The 12,458-nt window shown below is 40.0% G+C and overlaps 1 non-coding gene across 1 annotated transcript; it reads right to left on the bottom strand.

Annotated features, from left to right (window-relative positions):
* Positions 1-5,283: 5,283 nt before the first annotated feature.
* Positions 5,284-5,387, bottom strand: LOC144705055 (small nucleolar RNA R71). Its single transcript, XR_013581958.1, has one exon. It is a non-coding gene; the product is annotated as a small nucleolar RNA R71 (small nucleolar RNA).
* Positions 5,388-12,458: the final 7,071 nt, after the last annotated feature.

Below are 12,458 nucleotides of genomic sequence, written 5' to 3'. Positions count from 1 at the left end.
TAATAAAATAACATAATTATTCATATGTAAATATGTATAAATATCACTGAATAATATTTATATGTTTAAGTAAATGATATCCTGCATTATGTCAGTGATATACATAAAATGATGATAAATGGCGCGAAAATGCACGGCATGTATACTTGTTATCAAGATGTCACAATAAGCAGACTAAGCTATTATTTTGGCAAAGATATTGTATTCCCTGATATTAGGCCCCTCACTAGGCGGCATTCCCTGCCCAGAGGACTGCGTGCTTATTGGGACGGCGTGTCCGTGTTTTTGGCTCACGACATTAAAGGACTAAGTCATTATGGGAAGCAATGCCCAAATACCTGATCTTTCAGGCCATTGCCCCTGTACGTGGTGATACACTGCAGATGGTGCACGTGCCCGTCCATGCCCAAGGCGGGACGGATCATGTATGGTCTGCGCGTGCTGGGCGCGCGGGCTGATCGGTGTGTGCGCGCGCGCACTAAGCGCCTCGCGCCAATGCCAAGCGCCACGCGCGGGTGCCAACGCTATGTGCCAGCGTGGGCATAGGATGCGTAGGCCGGGCGGCGTGCCGCGCGGGCAGCGCGCACATTGAGTGTGCGGGGGGGGCGCGGGGCCAGGAGACATCCCGCCAGGAGACTAAGGCATGTGGTGCACCGAGAGCGCTGAGACCGCACAGAGGCACGTAGCGCTCCCGCGGGTAGTGCTGGGCGCGCAGCGCTCAGCTCGGGGGCGTCGAATGCTGCAACATCGCGTAGACTGCGCGCGAGGGTGTCGACACGGGTGCCGATGGCATGTGTGATCGCCAAGGCAGGGGTGGTGTGTGTGATCGCCACGCCCCCGGGCACGTGGCGCCCAGCCTGGCGCACTTGAGTAGCAGCAGAGCGGGCGCGCATGCACAGAGCGGCGGCCTTGAGGCGGTGCTGCGACACTACCTCGGCGCAAAGCGCCTCGTCTCGTTCTTTGTATCATCCCTCATCTTCCCCCATGTAATGATACCAATGATGATGTACTCTTTTATGATATTAATGCAATGACCCTATTCCCTGACGGGGCTGTGTCCCCACCATCTCCTATAACCCCTTTTATGCGATCTTAAGCATTTACAAAGCTTCCGCTGCAAGAGATCAAGGCTGCTTAGTGTTTTGCCATGAACATTGAGGCCGGCACACGCCAAATTTGAGCAAGAGACCTAGCTCGGGATTTGACCGTGTGACACCTGAGAATAGGATTATACATTTATTGTATTAGATCTGATCTTGCACCCAAATTATGATTCTCTAAATTTTGGGTACTTATAGATAGAAATTGTGAATGAAAATGGACAAAACAATATTCCATATTCTTTTATTGTTTTTTTGTAAAATTGTAGTGAATAAATTCTAAGAGGAAAAGAGAAGAGGGGAGACGATGATGGACGACCATCCGGTCGATCGCACCCTGACCCGTCGTCAGCCACATCGCAGAGCCTGAGCCGACATGAAGAATCTACAGTTCCACTATCAGGTTTGAGAAGTGGCATCGTCGTCTCGCTTCGTGTCGTTTGTCTTTATTTAAGTTTCATTTTTATCGATGTTGGGTTGTCAGGAGGCCCCTCCTGCGTGAGTACCGGCCTCCTATGCATTATATATATATATATTTATTTTATATTAGTGCCATCTTTAGGGGGAGAAAATCCAGGTTAGACTTTCTTCTCCCCCTAAACAGCCCTTCGAAAGGTTAACCTATTCGGGAATCTCCGGATCTATGCTTATTTTCAACTCCCCGAAGCATTTCGTCGCTTACTACGCCCTTCATCGTCTCTGGGTATTGGGCTTCCCCTTAAAAGGGGGCTCAATTGGGCCACCCACAACTGCCACCTCCCTTCTATAAGAGGGGGGAGAAATGGACGTGGGATGGTAGGCTTGTCTCCGTTGAAAAATCCATATCTCATTTGTGTTATTAGCGGTTATTTTGTGTTCTGTTGAAGAAGAAGACCCCTCGTTCTTCTATTTTTATCTCTGAAGTTTGATTTGGAAATCATCACACGGGGAATAGTGCGCCCAAATTATTCCATTCCATCGGCCTGTCGGTTCATCGCTCTACTGGGGCATTGAAGGAGAGAAAGCAAGAAATTTTTGTCGTTGAGCCCTAGGCCCCAATTTTGCGTCTCTTAGATTAGATCGTGCATCACCGTGTTCAGAGATTGAAGCATTTTCTTCCCTACAAAGTTCTCAGGGTCATCCTGGGATTCTCCCGTCCTTTGTGGAAGGAAAATCAATCGTGGAAAGAAGTATCTCGTGCGGTTTGACTCTCCAACCTCAGGCACCTACGATTATTCTCCTGCCCAGATCGACGATATTCTTGGAATAAGTTGTTGTCATACCAGTCGAATCCAATCCAGATCATGGCATCATATGGCGTACATCAAGTTCCTCGTGAATCTTATTAGCATCTGAAAATTACTATGGATTCCTTCTTCGACTCCTACCGCCGAGATCTGCCGCATATCAGCTATTATCATTGTTGTAACTGTTCTATAGCCTTCGAAAATTGACTAGTAAGGGATACCCCACGGTCATTCCTGCCGGTTGAATATTCAATCGGACCGTCGTTCGTTCCCCTTCTAGAAAAGAAACGGTGGATAATTTCTGGAAAGGAATGTGTTGCTGAAGATCTCAAAAAGAGTGTTGATTTGTGACTCTAAGGAAGAACTTCCATTCCCATCAGTGAGATTTGAACGCCCATTGTACGATGATTTGATCGCCGATCTCCAGTGGAAACTGTAGTCCTGCTGAACGATTGTGACAAAATCACTACCTCTCTCTTGTCGACTGCGGAAATCTTTCTTCTTGCTCTCCCTATCCACCTATTTGCCCTCATCATTCCCAAAAATCTGGTTTCCTATTCCTACGTCGAACACTGCTCTAGTTCTGAAGGGTCATGTTGACACTGATGGACGCCGCTGCACCACTACAAGATTGAGCAATCCATTTGTATGATTCCTCTCCACGTGGATATTTTCCAAGCCCTTTTGTTTCTTCCATCATTCTGCTTGCTGCTCTTGGATATCACTATCCATGACGCCCACACAAGACCTGATCAGAACGCCAATACACTCCGGCCACTACTCGAGGTTGTCTCTCTGTTGTGTTGACGTCTCTTCCTGAACAACACCGACGGCTTCCAAAATTGTGTACCGGCTCAACCGACAACCGACTGCAGAGCCAGGTTGCTCGTGATCAATTGAACAATCTTCTCCAACGTTTACCTGTTCTCATCTATGATGACTGATACATACAATATTTTAGTGCTGAATGATATAATTTATTTCTATTTTACATGAATTTTCTAATAATAATCTTATATGAAAGATCATTTAGCATGTATTTCATCATATGCACTAAACGCACACGGATCCTTAGTCTTCTCCATTTTTTTTATGACCTTACTTGACTCAATGAGTCAAGGGGAATGAGTTTAATCCTTCTTTGAGAATTTCAGGATCCAGGTTTCAAAAGATTTATGGGCTATATGGAGAAGTTTGGATGAGCTTAGTCACATATCAAGAACCATCAAAGAGAAAATTGAGTTTATGGAATGGGCCTTTCATCCCATAGAAGCCCAACAAGAGAGTAACCCAAAACTCAATTGTTTATTGAAGAGAATGGAAGCTTTAATATGATTAGAGGAGCCATCTACACCAGGATTCAAGTGGAAAGAAGATCTGGCCATCCGAAGCCTTGAGAAATCCAAGGGTTCTCCTTCCTCCAATCTCTTTTCCTATATAAACCCTTCATTACCAATGTAACCGCTATTCTTGTTCAACCTAAATCATAGATTTAGTGGCCTGAGAGCAGTTGTTCTTGAATCCATTCACCTTGTGAGTGCCTGAGAGAGTTGAGGGCGTCCAAAGCAGAATTTGCTGGAGAAAGAAGAGAAGTTTCGCTAGCCTTGGGCCCTTGCGGGTGTGACAAAGAGGCCAGTTTCCTTCTCATCTTTCAACCCCTTTTCCTCACTGTTTTTCTGCAGGTTTTCTTCTGGAGGAAGCCTATAACCAGAGGAACATTCACCCAAAATTTCGTAGTCAAATTCGTTCTAGGTTTTGATCTAGGGTAACCGCAATATACCCATTTCATCACAAATCGCAGCCCACTAAGGGCCCAAAAATGCCCAAATTTGTGCGGTGTCATGCACGATTTTTTGGACGTTTTGGGGCGTTTCTTTTGTGCGAAAGTTTCGTGCACCTTCTCTGCACAAAACCCTGGTAGACTGACCCTTCTAAAGGTCAGTTCAAACTGATTTTTAAAATTCGTTTTAGGATTTGTTGTTCGAAGTTTTTCCCACACCTCAAATTGACAAGAAAATTCTGATTTTTGTTATTTCTTTGATCTTTCAAAGAAAGATCTCAGCTTTCTTTTAAATCAATCTTAAATCCAACTTCTGTGGTTTTATCCAGGCCTGAATTATCCATCCAGAAGTACTTTATAGTAAATAAAATAAGATATTGAGACAATCCTTCACTAATTTTACCTAGCTCTTTGTGGATCGACCCTTTCTCACCATGTGTGGAAGGAAGTATAAATTTGTTGTGTGAATTCAGATTCTTCCACCATTTCAACCACACATAATTTTATCATTATTTAACATAAATTCTGAATTCATCAACTGGCGCCGCTGCCGGGGAGCAAGGTGTCATAACTGTGAATTGATTGTTTTTTATCTTCATTTTCTTTCTTTTTGAAAACTTAAAAGATTGTTTTATTTTATCTATTCTACTAATCCCTTGACTAGTTTATGGTGAGTACTAGAGCACAGGCCACATCTCAAGCCAGTCAAAAGACCATCAGAACACTGTCACGAGAAGAAGAAATACATAAGGTGAATTCTTCATCTTCTTCATTTTTAGGAGAAATGTCAGATGATAATGAAATGAATTTTGATGCCGAAAATAGATCTTTTAGGGAGTCCTATAAACCTTCAAGAAGTAAAGAAACAACTAAGATTCATGCACCATTAGGTCCTAACGTTTCCTTTAAAATTGACATGACCTTTCAAAATTCTTTACCTAATTTCGGAGGTTTACCATCCGAAGATGTTTTGGGATATTTAGATGAATTTACTGAAAAATGTTCTATTTATCAGCTTCCCGGCATTTCTTCTGAAGTTTTAATGATGAAATACTTTTCTTTAACACTTAAAGATCGGGCGAAGGAATGGTTCAGAAATCTGGGAACAACGTTTAACTCGTGGGAGGAGATTGAAACTTGCTTATTGAACAAGTTTTACTCTCTTGCGAAAACTAATGATCTAAGAAAAAAGATCTATTTTTTTTCACAAGGAGATGAAACCTTCAACGAAGCATGGGAAAGATTTAAAGATTTAATTAGAAAATGTCCTCATCATGGTTTAAGTAATACTCAACTTGCTCAAATTTTCTATGAGAACATCAATGAAATCTCAAGGACTAAGCTTGATAATAGATGCAATGGCAGTTTTCTAGACACATATGAAAAGGATCTGATTCCTATCATTGAAAAAGTTTCTGAGAATGATTTGCAGACTAATGTATTATCTAGGAGACCTAAACAAGGTGGAACTAGACAAGGAGGTGTCTTGAATGTGACTAATTTAGATAGCAATGCTGAGATAGCTGGTGTCAAGAAGGACATAGGGAGAATGGATAAGAGAATAGAGAAATTAACTGACTTAATCAAGAATGGACTTCTGAAAGCGAATTCTCCTAACCCTTCTAACAGTTCTTGTCCTATTTGCTTTAGTGATGATCATTTTCAGGGAGAATGCCAAGAAGAGGATGAGCAAGACCTAAATGTGATTGATGCTAAGCCCCAATGGAGTGGACAGAAAAATTTCACTAACAGGGGAACCAATCAGCCCTTTCAGAGAAGCCAATATCAGGGTTCTAACATGCCGCAGGCTCATCCTTTTCACCTGCAGCGACAATTCCAGCCCTCTCAAGCACAAACACAATACCAACCGAACCTCTCTAATGCTTATCCAAATTACGGGATAATGGGAGGTCAGAATTTGAGTGCTAACCCTCATGAGTCTATGATGCAGATGCAAATGCAGATGATGGCCCAAATGATGGAGCAACAAAGAAAAATGATGATGGAAGAGTTTGATAGAAGACAAGCTCGGATATCCTCCCACCAAGAGCAAGTCGAAAATGGAGGTAAAGGGATTGTACAAAACTCCCTTTCAGGTCGATTTCCAACTCAGCCCTCCATTAATCCTAGAAATATATGTCATCTAGGTGTGAAAGAGAATGAATGTTCAGAAGAGTCACTTGCCAATCTTAGGTTAAGAAATGGCAAAGAACTTCCAAACCCTCATAAAGGGAAGGATGTACATGTGGAGGAGGATGATTGTGAGCCGCGCAAGGATCCTCAACCTTCAACTTATAAGCCTCCTACCCCATATCCTGCAGCACTTAAAACTCCTAGGACAACATCAGATCATGAGGAAAGACTTTTAGAAAATTTTAAGAAAGCCACCATGTCTGTCCCCGTGGAAGATATGATTAAGTGCACACCATCACTTAAAAAATATCTTAAGGACTCATGTACTAATAAAAGAAGTAAAGAGGTAGTGAAACTTTCTGAGATTGCTTCTAGCATTATCAGTGACATACCTCTAAAGAAATCTGACCCTGGAGCTCCCTTCATTACTTGTGAAATAGGTGGACAAACTTACTCTAGAGTTCTCCTAGACACCGGGGCTAGTATTAGTATTTTACCAAAAATACTGTTTGATCATTATAATTTTGGGGAATTAGAAGAAGTATGTATGGATTTACTTTTAGCTGATGGGACTATCAGACAACCAGAAGGAAGAATAGAAGATATCATGATCACAGTTAAAAATTGTGATATTCCTGTGGATTTTATTGTCACTAATGTCAAAGTCAAAGGAGAACTTAGCCAAGCGCCCATAATTTTAGGAAGGCCCTTTCTAGTCACTGCTAGAGCTATCATGGATTGGGAAAATGGAACTGTGGAATTCAAAATAGGAAGTGAGAGAGTAAAACTCAACATATTTAGAGTGAATAAATATCCTAGAGAAATTGAGAAAGAGTTTAAGATGCTTGAGGAAGAAGAAAATAAAGAATTGATCAAAGCTTACCTCTTAGGAATAGAGGACATACACTATGAGACTTTAGAACCTGATCCACCTGAGAAACCTCTAGGAAATCCTATGGAATTGAAACCACTTCCATCTTTCCTAAAATATTCATATTTAGATTCAGAAAAAACACTCCCTGTGATTATTTCTTCTCGCCTTAGCTCCTCTCAAGAAAAACGATTATTGGATGAATTGAAAAAATATAAAGAGGCAATTGGGTGGATTTTTGAGGATATTAAAGGAATCCTATCATGTATATGTGAGCATAGAATATTTGTAGAAAAAGATGCTAAGCCATCTAGGGAGCCTCAACGTCGACTCAATCCACACATGAGAGAGGTATTAGAGAAAGAGATATTGAAATGGCTTGATGCGGGGATAATCTATGCCATTTCAGACAGTGAGTGGGTCAGTCCAGTCCATATGGTTCCTAAAAAGTCAGGGATAACTGTTGAAATCAATGAAAAAGGAGAAGAAGTACAAAAAAGAGTAACCACGGGATGGAGAGTTTGCATTGACTATAGGAAATTAAATAAAACAACAAAGAAAGACCATTACCCTCTTCCATTCATTGATCAAATTTTAGAAAAATTATCAGGGCAGAATTTCTTTTGTTTCCTAGATGGGTACTCTGGGTATAATCAGATTAATATTCATCCCGAGGATCAAGAAAAAACTACATTCACTAGCCCTATAGGAACATACGCCTTTAGACGCATGCCCTTTGGCCTATGTAATGCCCCTGCCACATTCCAACGATGCATGAATGCTTTGTTTCCAGATTTAGTGGATGATTGTTTAGAAATTTTCATGGATGACTTCTCTGTTTTTGGAAATTCTTTTGAGGATTGCCTATCAAGTCTCACTAAAGTGCTACAAAGATGTATTGAATGTAACCTTGTATTAAGCTGGGAAAAATCTCATTTTATGGTGCAGGAGGGAGTGGTTCTCGGGCACATGGTCAGCCAACGTGGACTGGAAGTGGACAAGGCCAAGATCGAGGTCATCACGGAGCTTCCAGTTCCAACAACACTCAAAACCCTTAGGGGTTTTCTCGGCCATGCAGGTTTCTGTAGGAGGTTTATTCTCAATTTTGCAAAAATTTCAAAACCTCTTACTAATCTTCTATCTAGTAAAACAAATGATATAAATTTAGATGAGACAGCGATAATGGCTTTTAATGAATTAAAAGAGGCACTTACCCATGCCCCCATTTTGCAAGCTCCAGATTGGAACTTGCCATTTGAGATCATGTGTGATGCTTCTGATTTTGCTGTAGGAGCTGTGCTAGGTCAAAGAAGAGAAAAGAAACCTGTGGCCATTTATTACGCTAGCAGAACCTTAGTAGATGCTCAAATTAACTATTCAACCACTGAAAAAGAACTGCTAGCAGTAGTTTTTGCTTTAGAAAAATTTAGACCTTACATATTATGCAGCAAGATTACTGTTTACACTGATCATGCTGCTCTAAAGTATTTAATGACAAAAAAAGAAGCTAAACCTAGGCTCATAAGATGGATACTTTTATTACAAGAATTTGACATAGAAATTCAAGATAAAAAGGGATGTGAAAATGTTGTGGCAGATAACCTCTCTAGGATTATTCATGCTAACCCTTCACCCATCCAAGAGTCATTCCCCGATGAGCATATCTTGGCCATCCAAACAAGGAATGTACCTTGGTTTGCAAATATTGTTAATTTTTTGGTGACAGGAAAGCTACCTGGTGATTGGAAATACAATGAGAGAAAAAAATTCTTCAAAGACATCCGACACTACTATTGGGATGAGCCACAACTCTTTTACCAAGGGCCAGACCAAATTCTGAGGCGGTGTGTTCCAGAAGAAGAGCAATCAAGTATCTTAAACTTTTGCCATTCTCAACCCGGAGGCGGGCACTATTCTTCTAAGGTAACAGCCCACAAGGTACTCGAATGTGGGTTCTTTTGGCCATCCTTATTTTATGATGCTCGTGAATTTTATTTAAAATGTATTCCGTGTCAATCATCCATTAACATTTCCAAAAAAGATCATATGCCCTTAAAACCCATCTTGGAAGTGGAAATTTTTGATTTGTGGGGAATTGATTTCATGGGACCCTTCCCTAATTCAAACGGATATGAGTACATCTTAATGGACGTTGATTATGTTTCTAAGTGGGTGGAAGCCATTGCTACAAAGACAGCAAGTAGTAAAGATGTAATTGGTTTTGTAGAGACAAATATCTTCTGCAGATTTGGATGTCCTAGGGGAATCATTAGTGATGGGGGCTCTCATTTCAATAATTACAATTTTCGTCATCTTTTAAAGAAATATGGTGTTCATCATAGAGTAACTACCCCATATCACCCCCAAGCTAATGGACAAGTTGAATTATGTAATAGAGAAGTTAAAAAAATTCTTCAAAAGATTGTAAAACCAAATGGGAAGGATTGGCCATCTAAATTAAATGAAGCTTTGTGGGCATATCGAACTGCATATAAGACACCCTTAGGAATGTCTCCCTTTAGGCTAATTTTTGGTAAACCTTGTCATCTACCCTTAGAGCTAGAGCATAAAGCAATTTGGGCAATTAAGCGTTTAAATATGTCTCTCGAAAAAGCAGGAAAAGCAAGGTTGATCCAACTCCATGAACTTGAGGAAATTCGAAATGACGCCTACGAGAACGCGAAGATATACAAGGACAAAATGAAAGCCTTCCATGACAAAGGTATAAGGAGAAGAAATTTTGAGGTAAACCAAAAGGTATGGCTTTTCAATTCAAGGTTAAAGTTATTTCCTGGAAAGCTAAAGAGTAGATGGGATGGTCCTTATATTATCCAAGAAATTTCTCAAAACGGGGCGATTCTCATTCATGATCCTAAAACTCAAAAAAGCTTCAAAGTTAATGGACAAAGACTCAAGCCATATATCCAAAATGACCCCGTTCATGACAAAATAACTATTCCTTTAGAGAAACCACCAGGTGTCACTATGGACCATCATTAGCGCCAAAAAAAAAAAAAAAAAAAAATCAGTTTGTTTTCAACTTTACTTTCTTTTGCTTTCTCTGTTTTCTTTTCTTCTCCCAGGTTACTCAAGGTCACATCAAGAGATAAAGCAAGGATGAACCACATGAAATGTGAAGCGGACCCCTCTGTTTGTCATTCTAACCCGTCTGCATTCTCATTTTATCATTGAGGACAATGCATAGACCAAGTGGGGGGAGTTACTTTTAGATTTTAGATTTTGAAAGAATTACATCATCATCAAAATAAATTTTTCAAAAAATGGAATTATTTTCATCTCCAACTTGATAAGTCCCAACCATCCTTGACTCATCAAAATAAAGTTTAGAAGTTAGACTCTTAATTGAGTGGATTTTGAACAACTCAAGAAAATGCCAGCCTCGAATTTTAGCAGCTCATTAGACGATTTTCGATGAAACCTAGTATGCTGAATATGGGACGAAAGAATGGAAGGATTGAATCGCTATTATTGAGGTAGAGGAGAGGAGAGATTAGACAGGAACCTTCCAGATCATGGTGGATAGCCGATCCTGTCATTACTTAATACTCCCACCAAGGCATATTCTCAAGTCCGAGCACATAATGGCTTCCTCCATGATCCACTTGATAAGCCTCGCTTTACCATCTAATATCTTCACCTTGATTTCGCACCATTAAGCAGTTGATGCTTTGCCTTTGTTCTGCATTCATTGATCTATTTCACCAGTATATCCCATTTATCCATTTCTTTCACAATCTTGGATCAAATTCTCTTGACCTAGTCCACTTGATTTATTACTCCGAATGATATGGTTACCTCCCGAGTTCTTCTATCTCTCTTTCCAAAGTATCATCATGATATTGCCCCCCATCTCTTCTCTCTGAAATTCACTCTACACTTTCTAATCTTATTCGTCAGTCTCTTCTATTTTTTGTTCAGCACATTCTCATTTGAATGAAGGTTAGGATCACATTAATTCCTAACTCACCAATTTCACGAGCACCACGTCATTCATCGACGCTAGGATTGGATCAAAGTTGATTTCGTACCTACCAAGCATGGCTTCTATATGAGCCAAAGAAAAGAGAATCTCTTTGGTTCAAAGATTGATAACAGTTTCAAAGGAATTATAAGCATAACATCTAAACTGCAGGCCTCAATTCATATCATGAGATCACTCACATTTTTGTGAAAATTGTGCCTTATTATCATCCTTTTCACTTCTTCTCTTCTACATCTATCTACTGAATGTTGAGTTTACCCCTATTTGAAAAAAAAAAAAAAAAACAAAAAATATGGCGGAAAAAAAGGGGGATTTAATTTCTTCCATTCTTCTTTCTCTTCTTCTTCTTCTTCTTCTTTAACTCGTGACAAGGACTCCATGACAAGGACCCCATGACAAGAACGACAAGGAGAAATGAAAGAAATGTTGTGTTACTTTGAGACTCATTTGGACTTTGCTCATGAGAATGTTGTTGAAACGTCTTTTTCAAATTTTTTCTCTGATTCTACCTCCCCCAATTTCACTCTAAATCTTGGGAGTAGTCTATCATTAGTAGTAATGCCTTGTCTTATTAAACTTCCACTTCATTTACCTTTATTCATCTATATCTTACTCACTTCCACTTCTATTTATCCACACTGCATCTTTTGTCATATCCATCATCTTCACCATCATTCACCTCGATTTCATTCATACATTTTGTGCTAATTTGGAGGAGAGGTGTGTCATAACTTTGTCTCATGGTGGAAGTATTAAGCATTGTCAGCGACCCTTTAAGAGAGTGTCCATTGTAAAGAGAGATGTGAGGCCCTCCTTCTTGAGAGAGGTGAGCTCACCTTGATCATAGCACTAAACCCCGAAATGAAAGTAATCCCATATTCATATTCTATCTTCCTTTCCATTTTCCTCCATGATTGCTTTCTGAGCTGGGTAGAGGAAGTCTTCTTATGAGCCCTAACTTGCAGGTTAATGCTAAACTTGTCGATGATGGTAAGCTCTAAGGTGTTCAAAATAAATTCAGCATTTCACTCTTTACTTTTATGATTATAAGGATGGTCTAGAAAGTCAAGTTGATGATTAAGAAATTGCTAAGGGACTAGCAATAAGCTAAGGTGGGGGTAGTTTGATACATACAATATTTTAGTGCTGAATGATATGATTTATTTCTATTTTACATGAATTTTCTAATAATAATCTTATATGAAAGATCATTTAGCATGTATTTCATCATATGCACTAAACGCACACGGATCCTTAGTCTTCTCCATTTTTTTATGACCTTACTTGACTCAATGAGTCAAGGGGAATGAGTTTAATCCTTCTTTGAGCATTTCAGGATCCAGGT

The sequence above is a fragment of the Wolffia australiana genome, chromosome 6 (genome assembly GCF_029677425.1).
Source record: "Wolffia australiana isolate 7733 chromosome 6, ASM2967742v1".
NCBI lineage: Eukaryota > Viridiplantae > Streptophyta > Magnoliopsida > Alismatales > Araceae > Wolffia > Wolffia australiana.
This window is presented reverse-complemented; position numbering and strand designations above follow the sequence as displayed.